Source organism: Agelaius tricolor, unplaced genomic scaffold (genome assembly GCF_023055355.1).
Source record: "Agelaius tricolor isolate 1412-34295 unplaced genomic scaffold, bAgeTri1.0.p SCAF_3, whole genome shotgun sequence".
Classification (NCBI taxonomy): Eukaryota; Metazoa; Chordata; class Aves; order Passeriformes; family Icteridae; genus Agelaius; species Agelaius tricolor.
The window spans coordinates 31596036-31622084 of NW_027269263.1; the positions used below are offsets into that span (position 1 = coordinate 31596036).

Genomic DNA, 26049 nt, shown 5'->3' on the forward strand with positions numbered 1-26049 from the left:
GTAACAAGAATACTTGAAGAGTAGCTGGCACGTTGAAGAAAGAAGTTTACATTTCCTGATTTTATTTATGTGTTTTAAATAAAATATCCTAAGTATTATTAAATGGGAAAATAAGATATTAAAATTGCTGCTATTCCTCCTGTTCAAATTAGCTTCCCATGAACCTCATTATTACTAGCCAATAAAACCCCTTCCTTAGCATAGCCATGGGTTTAAAACACTCTAATGCAATGGAAAATTTTTATTGTTCATATTAATACAGTAAAAACTGTATAAAATAGATTAAATAAAATTTGTGAATACAATCTGTAAATCAGAATAATATAAAGAAAATACTGCCATAGAAAGATGTTGAGAAGATAGCAGCTTGAAATTTAAGACAGGAAGTGTTTACACTTTGTGAAAGAACACCAAGGCTAACACAGACCTGTGTTTCATGTTTCAAGTGACACAGCAAACAGCAGCACTGGTGATCTGCACAGATTTGTGTGCTATTTGAATAGGCTACTATGGTCTAAGGCGAATAAACACAGGAATTATTTATTTATCAAGAATGGTTTTATTAAACAAAATATTTGTCAGAGGCTATGTGTAACTCCTCCAGGTTTTAATCTTTGCAATACCTGAATGTATGATTTTAAAGGCCTAATCTCTGAGCTTCAGCTTTCCCTAATGCAAACCAGATAAAAATGACTTAGCCATTTATCTTCCCAATGGGTAAAAATGTGACAAAGGCCAGCTTCTAATACACAAGACTCAAGAGAAGATCAAATTTAATGGATGAAACTTGCTTATTCTGCAAGAGAGATATGTGTAGCAGCATTCACTAAACAGAAATCACAACCAAAACTGTGATGAACTCACAACCAAATTTCTCTAGGTTATGGGCCAGTATCTTTCCAAACATTACATATGCCTGTTAAAAGAAAATGTCTTTTGACATACTGAACTGTTCAACATTTGACACACATACCACTTTTCTTCATGCTCAAAACATTTCTTTCTCTGAAGACAAACTTTTCCAAAAGGCATATTCATTTAGCAGTTATGAATTCAGGTGTTAAAATTTTCAGTAACATCATGATGTTTAATCTCATGTTGTTAACACAATCTAGTTAGGTGGTTTTAGTTAATTTTAGCTAGTTTTTTCCAGTCAGGTGTCAGAATGTTGCATCCATTTGTAGAAATGGATAACTTTGACATGCAGTGTGTTTTGGTACTTGAGATAGTCAGATAACACTGCTTCTGGAACAAAGAAAATAGAAATCTGGTAACTAAATTTAAAAATAAGATGGTTGACTTTGTGTTTCTAAAATAAAGACTAAACAACTCCAAAATGCAAGCTGCAGACACATCTTTGATACCAGTCTTAAAATGTCACTAGCAGTTCAGGACACTAGAGTCAAGGATATTTAAATTCCTTAGCAGGGAGACCTGGAAAGCTTATCTGGAGATTAAAAGGTTATTTTTTGATGAAAGGCTTCAAGACTTCTGAATCTGCTCAGTATTTAAAAGAAGAATAAAATGATCATAGGAGGTACCAGTGAACCTGAAATAGTACTGCACAGATTATAAATGCAGCAGAATTAAAATAGGAAGATGGACAGGGAAGTAATATACTGGAGGAAAAAAAGATGACACTTCTCTGTGTTGCACTAAGAAGCAATGGAACACATGAAGGCAGTGAAAAGCCTGTTAAGGGGATTCACAGCTGCTTAAATCCTCTGTACCACAATTTGGCAGCTGTTAAGTGTCTTCATCTGTCCAAAGGCACCTCGATGGAGTTGGTATAACCACACCATGCCTACTTGCAACATATTTGGTATCTCAGGTTTTTAACTGAAAGAAAATCAATAGGCCTACTTCTTCTCTCCTTTAGTTTCTTTTTGTGTTTACTGAAGCATCTTCCTCTTGCTCTACTACTTCTTGATAATCGCACTACCATACTTACACTACCTGTCTCCATCCATTCCTTTTATTTCATTCAGTTCATCAATAACCTGTGACTCTGCCACACTGAGATTACTGCTCCATATGCATTCTAAACTAAAGGAGCTTCACTTCCATTTGCCATCTTACTGTTCATAGCACAGTGCCTTCTTCATCCCGCATCTTTCAGAAGCATTTTTAAAAAGAATTTAACAGATTCCTTAGAAAATACATGTTCTCTTCTTTCCTTACCAGTGTTTTCTACTAGACTGATCAATTCTTATCCAAGTCTTAAATCTTGCCATCTGAACATCTCCACAGCCTTGCACATTACTCCTTTTCTTCCTATCTATTTCAGATTCTGTGGGCCTGTAGTTTAGTTTTCACTCATCCAGTTTTTGTCTTAGAGTTTCTTTTCCCTATTACAATAGGGAAAGTACCTAAGATAGTACCAGACTATCCTAACTTTTAATATTATCTCTGGTGAACATTATGCATGGATTCAGCTGTAATTTGTGAGTCAATGGCTCATCTCTTTTACACAACCAGCCAGCTCCCTTTTATGCATGTTTAATTTCCTTTCCAATTTCATTACTCTAAGTGGCCTGATAGTAGCTCAAACTTAGTATAGCTAGCCCAGAAAAACTTTGACTTCTCTAAATCCTTACCCATATCTATTCTTCAGTGCTTAGCTTTATTAATAGAAAAAAAATCTGCAGTAGCTCAGGATATGTTTAAACCCTTGCCCTTCACTTAAATTCTCCCTTCTTCACAAAATCAAACATAGAGAACTTTATCCCTTCAAAGTGAAAAATACTATCCAGTCCTAACTTCTTTCTTTCTTGGTAATCATAATCTTCTTGCCTTCTCCTCAACTCTTGCTCACCTCTTGTCTCTCCTGATTTACTCCTCAGATCATTTTTCTTCATTATACATTGAACAGTCTTACCAAAATCATAATTTATGTTTCTGTGCTCATTTGTAACATTTTCAAGCTGCTCCCAAACATCTTTATTAGTCCCAACATAACCATATTAATACAATTTTTTAAAATAATCACGTTTCAGGAAATCAGGGACACTAATTCACATTAGCCAAATTCATTTTTCCATCTCAATGTCATATAGTAATGAAACAAATCAGGTAATTTTTTAATAAAAGCATTACACATAGACTTCTAAGATGTTTGGCTACAAAACCCTAATCCAGAGACTGGTTTAAAGTGTATACCCTGTGAATATAACTACATAGTATCTGTAAGGCTGATGCAATTGAAGCCCAGTCTACAGACAACCTGAATATGAAATTTAATTTGTAAGTTAATGATACTCCAACATAAGCAACCTTCTAACACCAGCCTGAAGTAATTAATGGATGTTTTTGCATCTGCTTGTTTCACGGGTGTATTTGGTACTGCAAAAATACACAAGAGATAAGGAAGGCTGAGTAAGGCTTTGCCAAAAAAAGACAACAGTTTTGTCTCTTCAGAGAAAAAGGAATAAAAGTCTCTCCCCTCAAAAAAAAACAAACCACCAAACCAAACCAAACCAACCAACCAACCAACCAAACAAAAAAACCCCAAACAACTCAACCAATCATACTTTAGTTAAAAAAAAGCAAAACAAGAAACCAAAACATAAAAAGAAAAATTTTTATAAGGTAAGTTTCACTTAATGAGAGAAAAAATTAAATTGTCATCTTAAGGTTAGTTTTTATTCCTTTTTAATATTAAAATACACTCTTACAGCAATTCACAATTATGTTTGTTTCATTAGTATTTACAAGTAAAGCAGACTAGAAATTGGTTGTCAGAAAGCAGTGCCAACATGCAGAGGCACTGTCTAGATCCATCTATATCTATAATACATAGAGATATAAAAAGCCTCAGGTAAGTATCATGATCTATTATTTATCTATTATAATAATCTACTTTTTCTTACCCCTCATTCATATCTCATTATGTCAAAAACTTTTGGCTGTTTTTCTCTAAATTACTGTGTTGGGTAGGAAAAGATATTATCAAATCAAGACAGGAATATTCACAGACATAAACAACCATTTGTGTTTAAAAATTCAGAAACTCTTATCCAGTTCCACACTCCTGTGATGGCTAGATAGAAAAACTGAAGGGCAGAAAGTATAACCACTCCTGCCCTCCATCCTGCTCTTCAGATAGTTTTTCCTGTCCTCAAGGATACAACTGATGTGCCAATCAACAAGCTCCTGAAATGTCAAAGAGTTCTTAACACCAATGTATTGTGGTAAATCAAAAGAGGCTAAGTCATATGAACATAATGTACTCAGGCAAAATGCCATTTATCAGGATGTTCAAGTCAGAAACCCATCCCTCATCAAGTCATCTCACTGTTACATCAAAGATTAGCAGAAAAAAATTAGCAGAAAAATCAAAGATTAGCAGAAGTTCAACCAGGAACTGCTAAATTATGTTTAAGATCCATAATAAAAAAAAACAAAAACGAAAACCAAACCAGCATGGAAATCATGAAACAACTAAACTGAAAATGTTGAGAAAACAACTTTCAACTTCGGTATGTCTGCTTTCAATCTGAAAATAAGACATGATATGCTAAACGAAAAGTAAAGATGATGGATTTTTTTCTCAAGTTATATAAAGATTTTATACAACAATTAATCAAAAGGGCCAAGTAATGTCTCCGTATCTACATCCTTAACACCTTATTATATTAACATCCATTACACCTTATTCCCACAAAACCCCACGTAAGCAGACATAAATATATGAAGCAGCCAATCTTCTACACACTTAACACTATATGTAAGGGTGCTATTTTGCAACAGTGGAGTTTTGCTGTAATACTGAGAAACCTTCATCATACAAGTAAGTTAGTGGCAAAATTCAGTGTAAAGCTGAGACCTATCCATATGCAGCACCCAGCACAGTGAAGAGTTGAGGTATTCCAGAATATGTAAGATCACTCTTCAAAATGTCTGTACGGTTTTGTGCCTCTTCATCTTTCTAGAGCACGAACACCTGACCAGGAGATTTCTTACAATTATAAACCAGTATAAGATATTTGGTGCATGACCCATTTTGGGAATGTAAGTAATTTCCTACTGAGAAATTACCTATAGTTTAATGGAAAGTCATTGATCTCTGCCCACCATCTGCTTAGTCCAACTGTTTATTTAACATGTTGGGTGATAGCAACACTTTGTCTTAGAAATTACCCTTGCTGAAGCTAATGAACATCATGTTGTAATTTTAACTAGATTCAGATTTATCTCCAGTCCTAGCCAAGCACTGAGTCCATTAGTTGCTGACAGTGACTAGTGTGTTTGGCTAGCATATAAACTCACAAATTGTTCCACTAACATCAACATAACCAAACATGCAAAGTTATCTCAACAATTCTTAGGTGAGATACATCCTTTAACAACATATGACAAGGTGTCATCCTTTAACAACATATGAATACAACTCCTGAATTTGATTAAGAAAACTTATTTTGGATGCTTTTGTTCTACAAAATTGTAGACATATATCCTTCTCTGTAAACCCCAGGATAGATCAGAAGGGCTGACTGTGGTGCTTATGGGAAACACAACCAACTACTGCTAACCTGTATTCAAAAAGGGAAAGGAACTCCTGTATTTCACTGGAAATCGCTCACATACAAGTAAAACATCCTCCCCCCATAAAGGTTTGCAATCCAAAAAATACACCATCAGATAATTTTGAATTTATCATTCAAAAGAATACCCTTAGACAAGGGTTATGTAGAAGATCCCCCACCAGATACCTGTACCTCTCAAAATGTGGTATGAAAGGCCAGGAAGGGCAGCTGAGTTCTGCTACCACAACTCAGCTGGGAGGAGGTGATCCTCTGAGTAGCAGAATGTGGCCTTAACACATACACATCTTTAGGCTCAAACATTTTACTTCTTCAAACTTGCCATGGACAAAGTGTTCAAACTGGCTTACAATTTATTAAAACCAGTTTATTCATGGTACCACTGCTACCGTGCCACTGCTAACTTCTGATCTAAAAAAAATATTTTTTTACAAAAGCTGGATTAATAGCATACCCTACATCATTGCTGACAAAACAGCATGAAAAGAGGTTTGCAAATGGTGTCAAATTGGACATTGCTAAATTGGACATACACAATAGTGAGTGAAGTCTTATACAAACATGCAATAGAGCAGGATGAGAAAGTTAATGCAACAATTACCCAACTCAAAGACATTTTTCATGTCCATCCTATTTAAAAACAATGTATCGGAAGCAGCTGACTCCCAGTCACCAAATTGACTGAATAACTAATGGGTTGGCATTATATATGTGCTGCTCAAGAACAAACACACTTGAGCAGTCATAAGCACAAGGCTGTATTATAGACCTACAGCATAAATGTTTCTCACATTTATTATGTAACATTCTCCACATAAAGACATAGGACAGCGACTTGCAAGGTTGGTTGCTTTCATGCCATTTACAAACAACAGTAAAATGGGCATGTTAAAACACTGTTTGCTATAGTATGGTCTGAAACTATGCATCTTTCAGCAGCACATCCAGGGAATATTTTAATCTAGAAATAACTATTTGGCTGCTAGTGAAAAAAGAAGCACCAGAACACACAGCAGTAGAGAGACTGAAAAGATTTTTTAAATCTGTACATTACTGTGCTGCATACCACTTATCTACAAAATTAGTTTGAGCTTACAAGTGTGTCCAGCCTACCCTTGTATATGCATTATGTACAGTTCTGCAGCAGTGGAATGAAATTTTGCAGCCAACACCTTTCACATACAACTAGTTTGTGCTGAAACAATTTGCCAGTCTTATTTAACTGTTATTTGCTGCAGTACAAAGAAATTCTAACTGATACAGGTTAGACTTCCGATGTCACACAAAAAAGAAACAGCTGTCTTTCACAAAATTCACTAAAGCTGGCTTGCCTCTACCCTGCCAAAATTAATCATATATTCTAAGGATGCCCAAGCGCTTCCTTCTGTTTCTTCCTCTGTCCCTGAAAAGTAGAGCTGCATTCTCTACCTTTATGTGCGTAATTTCTCCATAATAATATTTTTTAATGGCATTCAGGATTACAAAATGGAAGGAGATCCCATTTCACTGCAGCCATTTGTTCCTAGAGCAGAGAGGGAGTAAAGAGTGTGACAGGATGGGAGCTTTCTCTCCTATCTCCACCTGCTCCCTCTAACTTCTTTTGTACTATTCCAACAGACTTTAAATCTTACTTACAAAAGCCAATATACCAGATGTCCTTGATTGTCCCACCTGCTGGCTGTGTTTACACTCTCCATAACTGATCCACCTATCCATCCTCATGCATGCATACATGAAAGAAGCACTGGGCAGTGTACACAACATGTTCTCTCTTGGACCTGGTACAGGGTATGAAGAGTGACAGCTGTTTGTTTTACAGCTTTTATTTTAGTTGTAGCTGCACGGCCTCACGTGCTTTGCTCAGGGGGTTCCATGTTGACAATCCATAATAGCTGACTTGAAAACCACCACAGCAGCAGGATCTGGTCTGGGAACTGAAATACAACAGCCTTAGCTACTCAGTTTGGGCTTATCTGCCTAGGGATAATATAAAATACCTCATCAGTCAGTACATATCTTCCTCACCTGAGTTTTGATCATCAGGGGTATGGTTTTCACACAGCTATTCCCACCTTGCTTTTTCTTTAATACAAACTTTTAAAGAATCATGTGACGAGCTCAGGAAATCTTAGCTTCTATCTATGCTGTGCTTCTCCTGAGAAGCAGGCCACACCATGCACACAGCTCTGTGTCACACAGAATAGCTGAAACCTGTTTACTGCTATCAAAGCTTATTTACAGCCCATCAGAAAGCTAAAAATGCTTTTAATTTTCCCACAATATAAAGCAGACTGCCACTGTACTTCTCATCAAATCAGATACTCTGCCAGGGAAAAATACAGGCTTCTGCATTCAGTCTTCAGTTAGCAATGAATCTGGCTGCTCAGAACAAGGGTTACAAAGTCAAAGCCTCATTACAGGATCATTGTGCAAATACAGCAATTTACAATCAAGAAATGTATGTCAAAAAATAGTGTCTTGCAAACAAACACTGTACAAACAGACCTCTGCATATATCTGAATAATACCATCACATTTTCCTGTTTTTCTATAATATGTCCCAAATACTGCCAATATGTCTATCTGTCCATGTTATCCACAAGTACAGAGCAAAGTCATGTATATAAATATGTTTACATATAAATATCCACTATTTTCAGTCATTTAAACTGGAAACTACAAAGCAAGAGTTATGTCCACAGTTGCATGTATTTATATTCCTAGTTCTTTAATGATGGATTTCTTTTACTGATGAGATGATGTTGTATGTGTTTGTGATTCCATGTTTTTTTCTAAATGACTACTCTTATCTGTATACAACATGTTATTAAGATTACTTTCCCACTTTTCAGTGACTTCCTACCTTACTCACATCCCTCAGAATTTGGGGAATGGACCCAAGATTCAGATATGTTGACGAGTTCAGTTATGGTAGCTATAAAGAGACCAATTACAGTTAATTATTACTATTACTAATGCTAATTAGTAAGTAACAATTTGTTCAGAAAACTAACTGGAAAAGGGAAGAAAGAAACTCATCAATGAACAAGAAAGTCTGTCTCGGTTCATTTTCTGTGTTGGCAATGATTTATTTGGTTCTGTGGGCATGTTTGCCACCCTACAGCTGCTTTCATAGTCTCTGTTTCTTGAGATATCTGAAGAGCTAAGTCTGATACAAAGATTTGATGGATGTCTGCCTAACTAATGTATGTAGCTATTACTTTGTATTTTTCTTCTTTATTACATTTTCAGAATCAAAAAGAGATAAGCATTAGTACAAGTCTCTGTTATCAATATCAAGAAGACACACACAAAAGATGTTTGAACAAAATGAAATTCTACATGTCCGTGGTAGACAAGCTGTTGTTGAAAAGTGCCAGATAATTAAATTTTATAGAGAATTACAAATTTTGGACCTCTCACAGTGATGAGATCTGTCAGACACAGATAAGAATTTGTAGTTTTAAAATATACAAGGTTTCATATCACATCTTCTTTTAATGTGAGAACAAAACAAACCAGCTGTTTGTGCCAACAGCTCCAAGCAGTTTGTCATACAGCAAAGGACAAAGCATTGCTCTGGTTGGACCACCACCCTTCTGACACCAATAGACAGAGTCATAGATAATAAAGTAGGAATCTGTATTCACCCAGTTTACCAAAGAAATAGTGGGAGGACAGCAGAGGATGTACTTACCTCAGGACAGAGCCCTAACCAAGGGTGCAAAGAACAGGAAGCCCCAACAGCAGAGCAGGCACTAGAAGGGACACAGCAGGTCTGCATGACTCCAGCTGAAGACCTGGATACCCACCCTGTCCCAGCATGGGCTGGGTTTGTTCTCTAACACGTTTGCACATGCAGGACATAATAAAATTGGATTCACAGTGATACAGAAGGCAAGTATTTTTAAATATTTTAAGGAAAGGAATGTAATTTTTATATTTTTTCTTTTTAATGCCACATACAAAGGGTTACACACAAAACCTGCTCACTTGCTGTGAGATGAGGTTAGAAAAAGACCCTCAAATCTTCCAGACTATCCTGAGAAAATGACCTTTACTTTCTCTGGCTGCTCAAACTGTTTGAGAGACACTGTGGTGTCTGGGGCACCTCTGTCCTGGCCCTTGTAGCAGAGGCTCAAGGCACTGGGAGGAGAGGCAGGGTCTGCCCAGGGCTGGTCACAGCAGGTTCCAGATGCCCCCACTGCACCCACCACAGGGCACAGCTGAGCCCACAGCTGAGGTGGGGACAAAACCCCCTGGGAACACCTCTGGGAAATGTACTTAAGACAGTGCAAAACCACTTATGATGGTGCAGAACCACCAGCAGTGAGAAGTGAGAGGGGAAAGTGTGAGAAACAGCCCTGTCGCCAAGGTGAGAGGAGGAGGAGCCCCAGAGGCTGGAGCAGAGACTCCCCTGCATCCATAGTGGGGACCATGATCATGCAAGTTCCCCTGCAGCCTCTGGAGGCCCCTGTGTTGGGGAAGAGGATGAGGAGTGAGTGACAGGGATCAGCTCTTATAAACTGGCCACAAACCTCACTTCCCCCACCAATCTGTGCTGCTCAGTGGGGGCAAGCAAAAGGGTTGGGAATGAAGGAGTGAATTTGAGAAGAACAAGGGGAGAAGGTGTTTTAGGGTTTGTCCTTGTTTCTCACCACACCAATCTATTTCAATCAACAATAAATTAAGTTAATCTCCCTCAAGATGAGCCTGTTTTCTCTGTTAAGGCAAGTGATGTCCCTGCCCTCATTTTGAGGGCATCTCTCACCTGGAGTGAGAGAGGGGCTGGGTGGGAGCCTGGCAGCCAGCTGAGGTCAGCCCACTGCTCTTGGGAATCAAATCTAGGAACTGAATTTTACAAATTCAGCTAGTCCAATTATACAAAAGTGACCAAAGTTCATTACTTATTACAATGCTAATCACAGTTGCTGACAGTAAGGTGAGCAACACTTGCTACACAGAAAGTATATGCTGTTCCACCACCTGATGCCCACAGCCACCTTCTGTGAAGGCTCAAAGTTCTGGAGTGGTTTCAAAAGCTGCTTGAACTGATTTAAGGCGTTGCTACTGCCAAAAGAGAAGAGATCCTGCCCTACTTTTCACATGCACATCACTGCACTATTTTCTTTTGAGGCAGCAATAAGGCTTATCTGGCAATAAGGCTTACTGTTCATTTTTAGTGCTGGAACAAAAAGGGAGCAAAAGATCACCACTTCCAGCAAACACACTATCATGAAACTATACCCTTGGAGGGCTTCAGGCTCATGGTTTCAATGTACCTCAGAAAATAACTATGCTTATGAGACTTGGATCACAGCCATTCCCCCAGCTTCACACTGAGATTTCTTAAAATGTCCATCCTGATTTATTCAGATGTAAAGATAAAAACCTGCTGGGTTTTTTGAGGCAATTTGTCATAAAATTTTTTCAACACTGCTTGACCAAACCTGTGACAGGACCAGAGGACTTTCTGAACCAATCTAAATTTATGGTCTACTAATCTGGTATCCTCTCTGTGACAAATGACAAGGTCAATAATCTAACAAATGGGCATGACCTCCTTCAGTAGTTATCTGTAACATAATTCAGTCCATGAAAGAATACCCTACCCACTTAGCCATTCATTTTGCCCAACACCTGGGGTCTTCTTCTTCCCCCTAAAATCTTAAAATAATTTACTCACAGAAGCATAGAATATGCTCAGTTGGAAGGGATTCAACTCGACTTGGAAGGGTCTAACTCCTGGCCCCAAGAATACCACCATGTGCCTAAAAGGCATTGTCCAAATGCTTCTTGACCTCTGTCAGGCTTGGTGGTGTGACCACTTCCCCTGGGGAGCCTGTTCCAGTGCCCAAGCACCCTCTGGTTGAAAAGCTTTTTCCAGATATCTAACCTAAACCTCCCCTGACACAGCTTCAGGCATTTGCTTGGGTCCTGTCACTGGTCACGAGTGAAGAGATGGGTACCTGCTGCCCCTCTTTCCCTCATGAGGATATTGAAAACCACTCTGACATCTCCCCTGTTCAGCCTCCTCTACTTCAGGCTGAACAAACCAAGTGGCCTTATAAGGCCTCTCCTCTGGACCCTTTTCCATCCTTGCTGCCCTCCTGTGGATGCTCACTAATAGCTTCATGTCTTTTTCATATTGTGGCACCCAGAACTGCTCCCAGCACTCGAGGTGAGGCTGCCCCAGTGCAGAGCAGAGCAGGACAATCCCCTCCCTTGCCCAGCTGGTGATGCTGTGCCTGATGCACCCCAGGACAGGGCTGGCCCTCCTGGCTGCCAGGGCACTGCTGACTCATCTGCAACTTGCCCTCAACCAGGATCCCTCAGGTCCCTTTCTATGGCACTGCTCTCCACCATCTCATTCCCCAGTCTGTCCTTACATCCAGGGTTGCCCCATCCCAGGATCCAGCACTTGCTCTTGTTAAACTTCATATGGTTGGTGATTGGTTAAGGTTTCTCTGTAGGGCCTCTCTGGCCTCAAGGGAGTTGACAGCTCCTCCCAATTTAATGTTGTCAGCAAACTTATTTAGTATTTCGCTGTGTCCAAGTAATTAACTCTAACTGCCCTGTCAATTCAAAACCATTCTTAATTTTCCCAGCTTCTTGGCTTCATCCTATAGCAATCTAATGGAGCTTTTATCCAGCCAGTTAAAAGCCACAATTCTCTTCCCAGATATGGTGTGCACTTGTAGGTGCACACTTTCCCCATAAAACTATTATTTTCCCATGTCGTTTTAGTTTCTTTTTTTTGTCTGCCAAAAGGAAAGACAAAATGTGGCACATTCCCCCCGCCACACAAACATATGCAGGAGAATGAATGTCTGGTTTCTGACTATTACTGATGCTGAGATTGACTGGGATAAACAGCAAGGGCTCCCAGTCCCACCTCTGGCTCAGTGAGCCAACTGTTTGATTGTTCTCATGTCGTTTAACAGCTTATGTGTAATTGCTGCTGGTTTAGACCATAACACAGTAAGTGCAGCACTGTGGGAAGAAAGAGGCCTTTTTCTGCACCAGCAGTTTTATTCTCTTTCTTTCAGGAAGAGTAAAACCTGAACTTGACTGCACTACTTTGTGAAATTTTGTTTTTCCCAAAGAAGTCTTTGTTGCATCTGATTCAATCTGAATCATCCAAACCCATAAATCTCATTGCAGCTTATGTTGCCAGTATAAAATAGTTGAATTTACTTTCAGCTAAGGAGGTTAATAAAGAGCTTAATTTCAACACATTGATTAAAGTAATTCTTGCATTTATTGTTCTCCCTATTTTTAATGGATGCACACATCATAGATGTATGTAACATTCCATTTTCATGCTTAATGGTTTACCTTTAAGATGGCAATGATTAAAGGAGGCAAGATGTATCCATCTACAGCCTAGGGACTTTAACTTACCAGTGAAAAGCTGAGTCTCAAAAGAGAAATTAGATGAAGAATTAGTTCAGAAAAAAAAGCAGGTAAAAAACATAGTAACAGGAAATTTTTTAAAGGCTTTTATTTTTGGAAAGAGGTTTACAGTCTATCAACCTTTGTTTGCCCATAATTTTAGTGTTCATTGCAACAATACCTTAGTCCTTATTTCTTGCACAGTCCCAGGATTCCAGCATTCCTTCTTTTTCACAAATGGGCTAGAAAATAAACACTTACACAGCAGGAAAATGGGAAAGAACTCGTGAGAGTTTTACTACCAACTAGCATGGTATCTTGAATTTAAATGGGTCAGACCATTGAGACTGGTTGGTCTGGGGCCTCCTGATTCTGGATCTGTACTATTTACAGTCTTTCTCTGTGCTCTGTGGATATTCCCTTAGCTGGCCTGAGCACTATTCTGCCTTTTTAGAATGTTCAAAGCAACTACACTGGAAGTAATAGTTCCTGTGAGAGGAGAACTGCTTTCATCCCTGTTACTATCAAGCAATAAATACTTCCAAAGCAAAAAATACCAAAATCTACACACCACAAATATCATAAATATTTCTAAATGAAAAGTAGTATTAAAGAGAAATTGCGTCTAAAACACTTCAAGGAATATTTTTGCCAGTATAATGGTGTTTTTAAATAGGAAGACTCCTTGTAACACTTAAAAATTTCCATTTTTTTTTATTTCACTAATCATTTCCTAACACTCAAAAAGTCTCAGAAGGCATTTCCTACTAACTCTGCTTATTACAGTAACCCCTTTAACCCATTTTGTAGTATATTATATAGACATCAGCATGCTAGGGAACCTACCAAACAAATTCTCTGCCTCAGGTGACAAATTAAGAAGCATTTCCAGTTCAGATGTGTGCATCAGATCCTCAGGTTTTGCTGCAATCTTAGGTTACCAGTATAGATTTTTTAAAAAATTCTCCTAGATTCATTCATATTCCAGTTTTGGTTTAATTTGCTTTCCCACTTCATATTTACCTTACAGACAACTTTATTCTATTTCACATTCCTGAGAACCTCATTGTAGCTCACGGGTCCATGTGGATCATCTCTTTAGTAGCAATACTCTTTAGGGCACGAGACAGTCAAATGTGCATGCAAGTCCTTGAAGCTATTGTTCAAATGGAAATTCAAATTTCAAATCCCAAACCATTTGCTTTCATTTAAATTAGTCTGAGTTATAACATTGGTGACTTACTCCCAGACACATTCATAAAACAGTATTTCATATTCTCAGAAGAAACTGCCTGGAACTGAGATATGCAAGATAGTGAACAGAGATGGAAATTAATTTTATCACTGTGATGAACACACTACTAGTTCAATCAAAATTTATTTTCAAGTTTTGGTGGAACAGGAACAGATTCAGGGGAATTAAAAGATTAAATATTTTTGATAGAATCATAGAACATGCTGAATTGGAAGGGACCCATCAGGATCATTAAGTCTAACTCCTGTCTTTTAAAAATGAAGAGTCTCTTTACCAATGTAAGTACCTTGCAGGAAATAAAGACTTCTATATTAAATATATTTATATCTGGATGTTATTATGCTGTTAATACAATTGTGACACGAATTTAATTTTTGGCTCCAAAAATCAGAAAAGGGTCTAGAATACAAGCCTGATACTATAATCACACCTCCTAATTTCACTGTGCTCTCTACATCACTGATACTGAATTTTACTGAAATGACTACAGAAGCAATGGGACTGCCTGGTGGAGACTGAGGTGTACAAGCATTAACTCAAATGGAACTCATCAGCTAAAAAGGGACAGCAGACATTCTATTTGCAACCTGGAAAATCACAGTACCTTTCTATCTGCGGCCACATTGCATAAGATACTCACAGGCAAAAATATAAGGACACACACTGCTGAATGTACTAATCAAAGACAAACCCTACTCAGAAGTGATCTGTTTAGTGGTGCACAATGGCAGATGCCACAGCATATTTTTTTGTGATGCAAGGCTGCTCAAGATCATCTGTGGATAATGAACCATGACAGCTTGGGATTTGATAAAACATAAATTGATGGTGAAAGAAGGCAAAGAATACAACTACTATCTCAACAAGAAATGCAAATCAACTGGATTTTTTAAATCTTTAATGTCAGAATGAAGTATCATGTATTACCAAAAAATTACGTGTTCATTAATCTAACAAACTGTGCATCAGAAAAAGTGATTTCTTTAATTTCTTTACTATCTCCATTTTAATTCTTGGAAAGTGCCATGGATTAAAGCATTTAATAGGTTATAGAAGGTAACAGAATCTTGTTTGTTTAAAATACCTTATATGATTGGCATCAATGCAGGATTCACAGGGAAACCTTGAATGAAGGGTCTTCTTCACAGCTCAGAAAATTATTCCTTTTCTCCCTTTAAAAGAAAGACCAGTCAATGTAAACAATTTCCAGTACCTGTAGTGCTGTATTTTCCATCTTTGCCCATGAACAACTGCTGCTTAAAAACCCTTTTAAATGTACTTGGTTTGTTCACTGCTTTCAGCTGATTGCCCGTAGCTGATTATCATGAGATTTAATCAGACTGTTAAGAGACACAGAGCAAAAATAAATGAAAAACATTTCTTCATCATGAACTGATTTGGACTGTTTTCTTGGTGTGCTCCAATATTATATATTTCTGTAGATTTCATCAGTGAGCCAAGTAAAGTGCATATCATGTCTTTCTACTGCTGTAACCCAAAAGATTCCCTAACTTAGCGGCTCAGTGAATTCACATGACACTGGAAAGACATGGATTTACACTTGAACATTTTTTAACTTCTATACACAAAAAGATAATTTCAGAACAGTTTGGATTAAGGGGCAAAAGTGATATCAGTCAATTCAATCTTAGACTCAAAACTATTTCTTTCCTAGAACTATTCTGATTATACTATATATTTTTTTTCCTTCTCTGCCCTTCTATTTGCCTTCTATAAAGTCTCATATTCTGGTAAATTAAAGGAATTCACATGACTTTCCCCCCACAGCTATAACTAGAAGCTCCAGTTAAGACTGAATGCTCACTGTGCTGGAAGTTGTTTGAACAAGACTGTTAGACATCTTTAAGATTTTCATAAATCAAATCCCTTAGACAGTAAAGAACAAGAGTAAAGCTATATCAATATATTTGTTCTACAGATGAAAGCTAAGGTACACAAATATTAAACTATATGCTGAAAGTCACATGAGTCTGGTTCAAGGATCCTTCTCAGTCTTAAACGCCTTGAATCCTTATCTAGTACCTGAACCACACCCCTTAAAGCCTGTCCCCAGCCCCCATATCTTATATGTAGCACTTCTGAATATTTTCCTTAGGAGGAAGTACTATCAATATTTAATTTTGTCGGACTTGACAATATTTAAAAATATAAAATTACAAATAAAGATTTTTTTAAACAACAAAAAGATTTAATTAAATAAAAATAATTAAAATCATCTAAAATACTTAGGAAGCTTTCATTTTTCATGAGTTAAGTATTAAGAAATAAATACTGTAAAAATGATGTAATTTTCTGTAAATGTATATACCTATTATTTGTCTTCTAATTTTTAGGGAATAAATTCCATATCAGCAAGCGCATTGCATTGAATTTAGAGTCACCGAAGTCTGGGGGTAAAAGAATTTACAGCTCCACATAATGTGTCCTTTCTATCAGAAAAGGAAAAAAGACTAAAGCCTTTGAATTACTCCAGGACCTAGGGTTTTAATGAAATAACTATCAGGAAAAGCTGGTTAAAAATGTTCTGACTTCCAGAGTCAACAATTATTTTGTAGCTTGTGGCTGTCTGGATAGAATATCTTTATTTATCAAAACAACAAAGTGAAATTAAACTCATTAGATGCAAACCACAACATTAATAAAAAAACATCACTGCAATGTCAAGCACTCAAAGTTTAATTCATTCTATTTCTGAGGCTTTATGAAAGTCTCTGAGTCACAATTTTTTTGTGGGGAGCTATGCGTATTCAGTCCCTAGGTTGTTTTTTCAAGGAATTTAAGGGGTTTACCTCTCCTATTCATGAATGCTCTAGAATTCATATACCTTATGGAGCAGATCTTTAAAATAAAAGAATTATTTTTGTGATGAAATTCCTTTAAGATAAAAAATCCACTAATTTTATACACCAAATAATAGATCCTTATTTCCTCTCCACGTCCTGTTTTTTTTTTCCCCCTCTAGCATGTAGCATATATTGTATGTTCCTATATATCCAAGACAACTCCCACTGAATTACATTTTCCTGCCTTCCTGGCTCATTTCTCAAGCATTCCCAGTTCTCTAGAGCTAGGATTACTGGCTGATACTACAGGCAGTTATGCTGGCAGCTCTACATCTGCTGTCCAGATATCCAATTCCTTATTAAATCTGTCTTCTCTAGAGCTCCCTGCCAATTCTGACTCTTTTTGTTTAGTCAGTCCCAGTTTCCCATTCCATGTCCAATTTTTATGCCCTTTCTCATTATCCAGGTTGACTATTAATCCACTGCCTCTGCCCATCAAGCCTCAGCCATTCCCTCCTCAGCTCAAGGCTGACCAATTTTCTGGTACTCTTCCACCCACTGGGGTCCTGGCAGAGTTCTGAATGGGATAACACATAGGGGAGTACCAAAAGCCATCACAGGAAACTCTTTTTAGATCTTTTTCATCTTACAACAAAAAGTCCATTGGATGATAGGGATGCAAGAGTTTATCACAGTCAGCCTCCAGATTTCTGAGAAGCCAGGGCTCACTTAGTAATGACTGCAAATGGGTATTTTTTATCTTTGTTTTATTAACAGATCCCTCTTCCCTCTGTGAATTCTTTTCCTTTTCAAAAGGCTTATGATTTTGCTAATTCTAGCGAATATTCACAGGCATGGCCACAAACACATTCTGTCAGAATTGGCAATCCCACTGCTAGGCAGAAGACCTAAATCTGCCAAAAAGGAAACTTTTAAATATGACATGCAGTTTTGTGCTGATATCTTAAAACTGTGTTGAAAAATCCTAGTTAGATGCAAATATTTCTAAGGAGACAGGAGTTAATATTTGGAACTCAAGAAAAAACAGATAAATCTATAGAGTAAGTTTTAGTATTTTTTAATATAGGTAACAATGAAGCATGAACCATGTTTCAACAAGAATTTTTAGGTTTTCTTAGAAATTTAAAACTACTTTTTACAAGTCTCTTAGGGAGCAGAATAGATGAACTCTCTCACTTATTGGATGAACAGTGCATAATACTTTGCATAATGAAATTAAGCAGCCTGAAGTACATGTGAACATGACTAATGAGACCAAATGCAGCAGGAAAACCAAGCAGATGGCTTGAGCGAGCTGGAACAGAGTAGCAGGGAGAGATCTGAATGTTTTGGGGTTTTGCAGGATACATACAGAAAAACAAATATAATTTTTGCATTTCTGTATAACAGTGCATCTGTCAGCGCTCTGGTGGTCTACAGACCACAGGTGAGAGCTTGCCAGAATACTAATACTGTCTGTGGAAAACCTTTATGTGTCGTCTATGGAGACACACAACACGAACAAAATGGAGCTTGGGGGTAGGAGTTGTTTGTTTTGCTGAGCCTTGCTTTTTTCTTTTTTAATTGCATAAAAAGATACTTAAGCTAGTAGTATATTCTTAATGAATTATTTCTTCATCAACAGCCTGGGTCTCAGACACCTCCTTAGCAGTATGAACATCTAGGGGGAAATGCAGTAAGAGAGAGAGAAAGGAGGCAGCAGGTATTAAAAAAATAAAAAAATTATGGGAAAAGGCTTTCTTATCAAGAAAGGTCAATGACCAACTTTTAAAGGATGCTACCAGAAATACTGGAAGATGAAGACACATTCAGTTTGCTCTCATTGCTTTCTGGGAAAAAAACAAATCCACAGAAAAGATGAACTGTTCATTTCTGTAACAGGAGTACAATGAGGGTTAGCAGACAGCCTCACTTGAGTGGTATTCAGGTGAAGGCATAGCTCAGCTCTGCATGAAACACATTCTGACACTGGCTATTTACATCTGCAAACTTAAGGGCTTGCCTGCAGTTATGTTATAAAGAACAAGCAGATTCAGAGAGAAAAAGTATAAAATTGAGCAAATTTACAATGTCATCCTGCTGCCATCTCTACCACAAATGACAGGGATAAAATGCCTTCGGATGTGTATTTTCTGATTGAGATTATTTTTTCACTAGAAAACTTTATGTGATGTTTTGAAAGGAAGCACAGACATCACCTCAGATTGCAATATAAAGGTATCCTGTCAACAAAGTAATTATAACCAATGTTCAAAAGAAAACTATTTAATTAATTTTTCTGCTCCTGTCAATAAGTATAGTAGTGTGTATCACTGCTGATGATAATGTTACAGCTGTAGCCCATCTACCACATATTTGACTATTACATGCTCCTAATATTCAGTGCTCACAACACAATTTTGTAGTGCAAAATACTTGTATTACCAACACAAATTGCTGAGGTACAAAAGTCAGACAGTCTTTAGTCCCTTCAGTTCATTTTAAAAATGTATCTTTCCACTGTGTGCTCTGGTCTCTCTTTTTTAAAAGTTCAGAATATTTAGAAACATAGAAAGAATGAATAATTCCATGGAGCAAGAAAATAGAAAAGGACCAAAACTCACAAAACCAAAACCTTCTTTTAGTTCTGGAAGATGGTAGTAGTATTTCCTTTTTTTTTTTTCCAGGGCCTTCTAATGGTATTTTTTCTCTCCTGAGAGACAGAGGACTCAAACTCTACCTTTGTATCATTTTATGTTTGGCATAATATTGTATATAGGACAACCAGCAACTTTAAAGGAAGCTGGTAGGAGCGAAGTGCAAAACAAACAGAAGAAAGTGGTTCTCTGCCCAACAGGTGAAAAAATCTACAAAACTGCCAGAAACATATTAGGGGGTAAAAGAAAATTTTAAAAAGATGAATAGAGAAACTTAACACAAATTGAGAAAAGAGATTCATTGAGAGCTGGTGATATCACACCAGGTTTAGGAAATCCCTTGAGCTGAAAACAGTTGGAGGCTGGGAATTTTCTAGAGATGTGTTATGTACTCTCACTCTATTCTTCTCTTCTCTGGAAATCTGCTATGGCTTATTGGAGATAAGATGCTTAACACTGTGGAACCAGGGCTAAGAGAATCCCTGGTCTGAATTTTTGGAACTATTCTTCCATTTCAATGAGATACTCTGAATTTGTTTATACTTCTGCCTAAGCAAAGGCAAGGAAATGGATGCCTTCATATTCAAGGAATTAGTCAAAACCACTGCATGACACATCTGCATCACCCACTGGTCCTCAGTACTGTGAGACCAGTTCTACTGAACAAATTTGTATGGCTTAAACTGGGTATGTCCATGATCATAATTTGATTAGTAGTGGTTTCTGTTATTTAGAATGGTAATGAAGAAAAATTTTAAATAATAAAAATAATAATAATAATAGTAATACTAATAAATGTTAGATCAATTTTCTTTCCTTATATAGCACAGACAAATGTAAGGCAGAAAAGGGTAAACAAAGAACTCAACAGGATGGTCTAAAACCTATGAGGACCTATGCTTCATTTTATGTGGTAAAGCAAGAGCTGAACACAAAGTAACTACAGTAAAGAGTCATGTGAACACACAGACTTAGAACTGTCTGATCTGGTAACTGCAACTTGCAACTGTTTTCTTTCCCTGTGTGTTGTTTTAGGTATCCATATGGTACCACACAGCTAGACATCTATAAAAAATTACCTTGGTGACATGTGGCTAACATCTTTGAGTTGTCAACTTTCGAAAAAATGTGCCCGTCTCATATATCAGTATTCAAGCTTATATGTGTTTTCTGGTCTCTCTAGTCTCAGTAGGATGTTTTTTCACCTTCCTCTTGGGGATATTTCTTTCCAGAAGAATTTGGACTGAATTTTTTGTTTATCTATTAAAATTAAACAAAATTAGTGAAGGAAATTCTGGTCCATTTCTCTACTTTCCAATCAAAACCAGCACACAATACATACAGGCAAATACACACTTTGGTCTACACATAAATGAGAAGAAGACAAAAATATTATTTCTACTAGCACCCTACTTTATTGTTCCCATTTGAAATTCTGGGTAAATATCACACTCCTGCTTCCACTTCACTTATGTATGATGTTACTTAGTAACATTCTTTCTGCTTTTGCTTCACTGATCATTAACATTAATTTTTTTACTATAGCAAAAGCAGACAGTGACAGACATCTTGCTTTGCTGTAAACATTTTTCTTCCACATGAATGCTGAAGCATGCAATTAAAAGTAAGAATCAATAGTTCACTACAGAGCAAAAAAATTACATTTCCTTATACTGTGCCAACTCCTACCCTCAAACTCTCATTCTGACCTCTTGTACCACACTAAATTCATGATCTCTAATTCCACACTGATCAATTCATTTACTTGCCATTAAAGAACAATTTCCAGCTTAAACTATCAGCATAACCTTTAATTTATGAAAGATATCAAACAAAATATCTCATACAGAACTCTCCGCAGAAGGAACAATGGATTTTTTCATGCCACAAGTGAAAATAACTTAAAGACATACAATTAACAAGTTGACAAGAAAGGGCAAGTTTTTGATGTTCTGTCTTCCAGATCTATGGACCTGTCAACCAGCAATTATTAAAGTCAACTAACATGACCAGCTGACAACTTCTAATGCCATATTAAGAGTTTAATGTTCTTTGCCAGATCAAGCTGATGTACAGGATGCTCCTCTGTATCTAGAAAACTCAGCACGTCCTTTTTAAGATGACAAAACAATCTTCACAAAGCTCTGGTAAACAGAAGCTCACCATTTATCAAAATCCTGTAAACTACCTCAGGTTCAACTCTCTTCAAAGTAAGTTCTTTAGCCAATAAGGTTGGAAAGAAGCATTTTCCTCTACAAACAGCTTTGATGAGTTGACATTTTTCTCACATACACAAAGAAAAAGAAAATCCAAATCCACTTGCCAAGCATTGTTTCCCAACTGCAACATTTAAAGGAAGATTGCCATTTCCTCTGGCAAAGACTTATAAACATAAAAAAAAAAAAAAAAAAAAAAAAAGCTGTACTCATAAAATCGGGAAAAAAAACCCTCAATCAAATTAGGAATCTCTAACAGCATGAACTTATCACATACACCCAGGCAGAGCTCTCTTGCAACTAGGGATCAGATAAAGATTTTAATTAGCTCCCTTGAAAATTGTTGTTTGCATTTAGAACAAATGACAAGTTCATCATCTCCTCTTTATCATCCACTTTCCAGGAAGCTTCTTTGTCAGAATCTCCACCCAAACCATGAATAGGTGCACACATAAAGCAGTCAAATTATGGTGAATTACAACAAAGTGTCATTTAAGAGTGGGAACCCTTTGTATTTTAAGCTTGGAGCTCCTACTGCCCAACTGGGCAACACAGCTTAGATGGCAAGTTTTTAGAGTTGCACTTACTCGGAAACAGGAAAACATGGGAATACTGCATCCAACTCACAACAGTGAAATCAGGTTTGCATCAAGAATGACATAAATTACAACACACATGAAATCTTATAATTAGTTCAGACAAACAAATGCATAGCACAGTAAATTCTGCCTTCATAGAGGAAAGAGTGCCAGGCCCACATATTTTTCAATCTGCATCTTCTATTAACTTTCACACATATTATATGCATATAGATTTATGAACATAAATGTGTTAACAACCAATCCATCAGTCCAGAATAACCAGACTGTAGTAAAGATAGCATTTTTAATAATTTTCATTTGTCTTTGAGGTACTACTTTCTTAACTGTAAGGAAATGCCCGTCACTTAACAGGAGAGGAAACTAGTCTGTAGTGCCTCTACAAAGGTGTAGGTGAATCACAGTTTTACAGTCTTTTAGTTTGCATCTTAACAAGATGCTTAACTTCTGAAAAAGAGAGTGTATGACAGATACTAATATTTCCCTCAAGACTCAAACCAGAAAGTAAATAACCAGATATAAATTTAGTATTGGTTGATTGCTTGGATACCAAAAGTAAGTTTGTACTTATTGAGATAGTCCCCAGGTGATGAGCAAAATGTGATGACCAATGGCTCAATCAGTCTTTAGGCCATTACTTCAGAAATACTACTGAAAAAACCCACTCGTAGCAGATGAAGAGTCTACTCAGTTTTCTACAGATTTCGTGAGGCTTGTCAATATTAGATGATCAGGCTTAAAAGATGTGAAGTAATTTATCAGAAAAACAGCTGCTTACTGAGAAACTCCAACAGAATATTAAGAGGTACAGATAATTTTACTTACTAGAAAAGTAATAACACAATGCCATAAAAATGTCCAAAACCCCCAAATGGCCACTGAAATAATCAGTTTCTGCAAAACATTTGTATTAATATTACTTTTTTCTTTTGTTTTCAATTTTTCAATCAACTATTATTTTAAAACTATAGATAAACTGACATTACTGCTTCATTTCTAGTTGGCATCTTTCTGACTATCTCTGAACAGTAGGATTCAGAAGGACACTGAAGTTTCAGATACTGTGGTGGGTTGTCCCTGGCCAAAGACTAAGCTCCCACCAGCCACTCATTCACATTACCTCCAAGCATGGAGGGGAGAATTTGAATCACAGAAGCAAGGAAAAACTCATGGGTTGAGACAAAGCCAATTTAAAAAGTAAAGGGAAAAAAATAGGGCAAAAATACACAAGTGAAGCAAAAGCCCTCCTGCCAACATCCCAGTGCTCAAACAGCCTCTAAGCATCAGCTTTTATCACTGAGCGTGACATTCTAAGGCACAGAACACCCCTCTGGTCGATGTGGGTCACTTGCCCTGCCTGTGCTCCTTCCCAAGCTCTTGCACACCCACCCCAGCCTACTTGCCATGGACAAAATTAGAAAAGGCCTTTTTGTTGTGCAGATACTGCTCTGCAATAGATAAAACCCTGGTGTGTTACCACCACTGTTTCAGTCACTAACCTAAATTGGCATCGTGTGAGCTGCAATGAAGGAAGGTAACTCCATCCAGAGTCAATACAGATAGTCACAGTTCATGACTCAAGTTAGCCAGCATGACATCTAACTGCACACAGTGACCTTCCCTCATTCTCTTTCTCTCACTGTTTCCACCCTGGTTTCCAGGCACACTGATGAACAAGCAACCAGGACACCCAAAAGCACTACTCATGCAGTCCAAATGCAACTCCTGAGGACACAGTACTCAAACCAGATGTCACCTCTGATGCCACAAGCTTCATTTCCATCATCTAGTTGTTCCACTTTCCAAAGGACAGCACAAGAAAAATTACTCTACTGTCTTTGCTCCAGATAGTATATAATATACTTTATAAATACCTCATGCCCATAATTGCATTATCCCCCTTTTCCCTCTTTTTTTTTTGCCTTTCTAATTTCTCTAATTCCTTTCCTGTAACTTACCGCTGGTCAAAGCCTGTCCAGTTCTTGACATTCCTGATGTATTTGACATCTCTGAACTTCCTGGTACTTCATACATTTCTTTGATTGCCCTAAAAAATTCAACTAGCATTCAGTCCACTAAGGAACTTCTCCATTCTATTGTCTATTCATGTTTCCAAGTTGGTGTTTTGTGCTTGAATGGGAATCAGCAAGGTAAGAACTTAGTAGTGACCCTTACTGATAGAAATGCAACTTCTAAAGTTTGTGATAGTACATATGAAAAAAGAAGTAGAAATATGATTAAGTAAGATTAAGTAAGTAATTCTATTTCTCACACCATTTCATAGTTTACTTCAGGAATATTTTAACATAGAAAAAACAATATTGAGGCAAAACTTAATTTCCATGTTGTACTGAATTGCATTCAAAAAAGCAGCAGTTTTCTTGACTCACTGTCATGTTGTCAGTCCATATTGAACTGAAACAAATTGAAGAAGTAATTCATAAAACAATATTATTCTCAGCAGTTCCACATGCTGTCCAGGCTATTTAAATAGTCTATAAATAATTGCTCAGAAAGGCAAAACTGACAGTGTGCATAGACTGGTTGATGAATCATAAGGTATTTTAAGTAAAATTTTGCTTGATTAACTGTTTTGTTTTTAAACCACCCACACCGTATTGTTTGATGTATCAGGACAGATCAAACTGTTCTCACTCTTACTGAAAACCAGACCAGCTTACAAATGAGAAGTTCTCTTGTATTATGGAACTGATGCCAAACAGAAGAGCTGTGTATTGTGTGATTCCAATTTTCTAATTTTTGGCCAAGTATTTAGCACCAGGTATTGTTACATATGAAACTAACCCAGATATGTCACACACTTATAGCTTTGTGTCATATGGAAGTAATTTTAGTTTTTGTCGCCTCATTTTCAAAATACATTTATTTGTTCTCCTGAAGTATAATTCCTCATTTGAATTATTTTTTGTCAGCTGGCAACCAAACTGATTATATCTAGAGTATCTTCAAACAGAGGCATAAATGAACAAAGCCCACTGATTTGAGGCAAAGCATACCTGACTTCTGTCATTGTAAATGCTGCCAGTGCATACACTTCTTTGTTTAGACCAGCAGATGAGGTATTTGCATGTCTAAAGATGCACAAAAGCACCTAATGGAGATTATAAAAGCATCTAAATGAGGAAGCACCTTATTGCCAGCAACCTTCATGGGAGTCAAGCATCTATTATAATTAGTCATTCCAGTAAAACCTACCATGTTTAACTCTGGTCACCTCCAATACTTCCAGTACTTCTAAACAATATCCTTAATAATGTCAATCAGAAATCTCATTTTCCAAAAGGTAAACATCAAAATTTATCACTCAAAGCAATAAAGAAAAATTTAAACGGGGGTATGAAAAATGTATTAGCTCTATCTTTTCGGAAAAAAAAAAAAAGCAAACATCTTAAGTAACACAATCAGCTTCATCTCCAGGTTTTGCAATTGCAGAGTTATTCCTCCTGGCATGCATACAGTTTTAGATTATTACCTTTGTACAATATAATGCAATATAATATTTATGGTATAGCAAAGTTTTCCCTACCTTCATGTGATTTAACTTTTTTACATGCTCCTA

The 26049-nt window shown here is 37.1% G+C and overlaps 1 protein-coding gene across 4 annotated transcripts in view; it reads right to left on the reverse strand.

Moving 5' to 3' along the window:
- The window catches only part of SYT1 (synaptotagmin 1), a 335078-nt gene that overhangs the window by 240631 nt on the left and 68398 nt on the right, over positions 1-26049 (reverse strand). For 3 of the 4 annotated variants that reach the window (XM_071423367.1, XM_071423364.1, XM_071423365.1), the window contains exon 2: positions 15278-15365. The exons of the other annotated variant lie outside the window; for it this stretch is intronic. The gene's annotated coding sequence lies outside the window, so the exon portion shown is untranslated. The remainder of the gene's footprint in view (positions 1-15277; positions 15366-26049) is intronic. 4 annotated transcript variants of the gene reach the window in all.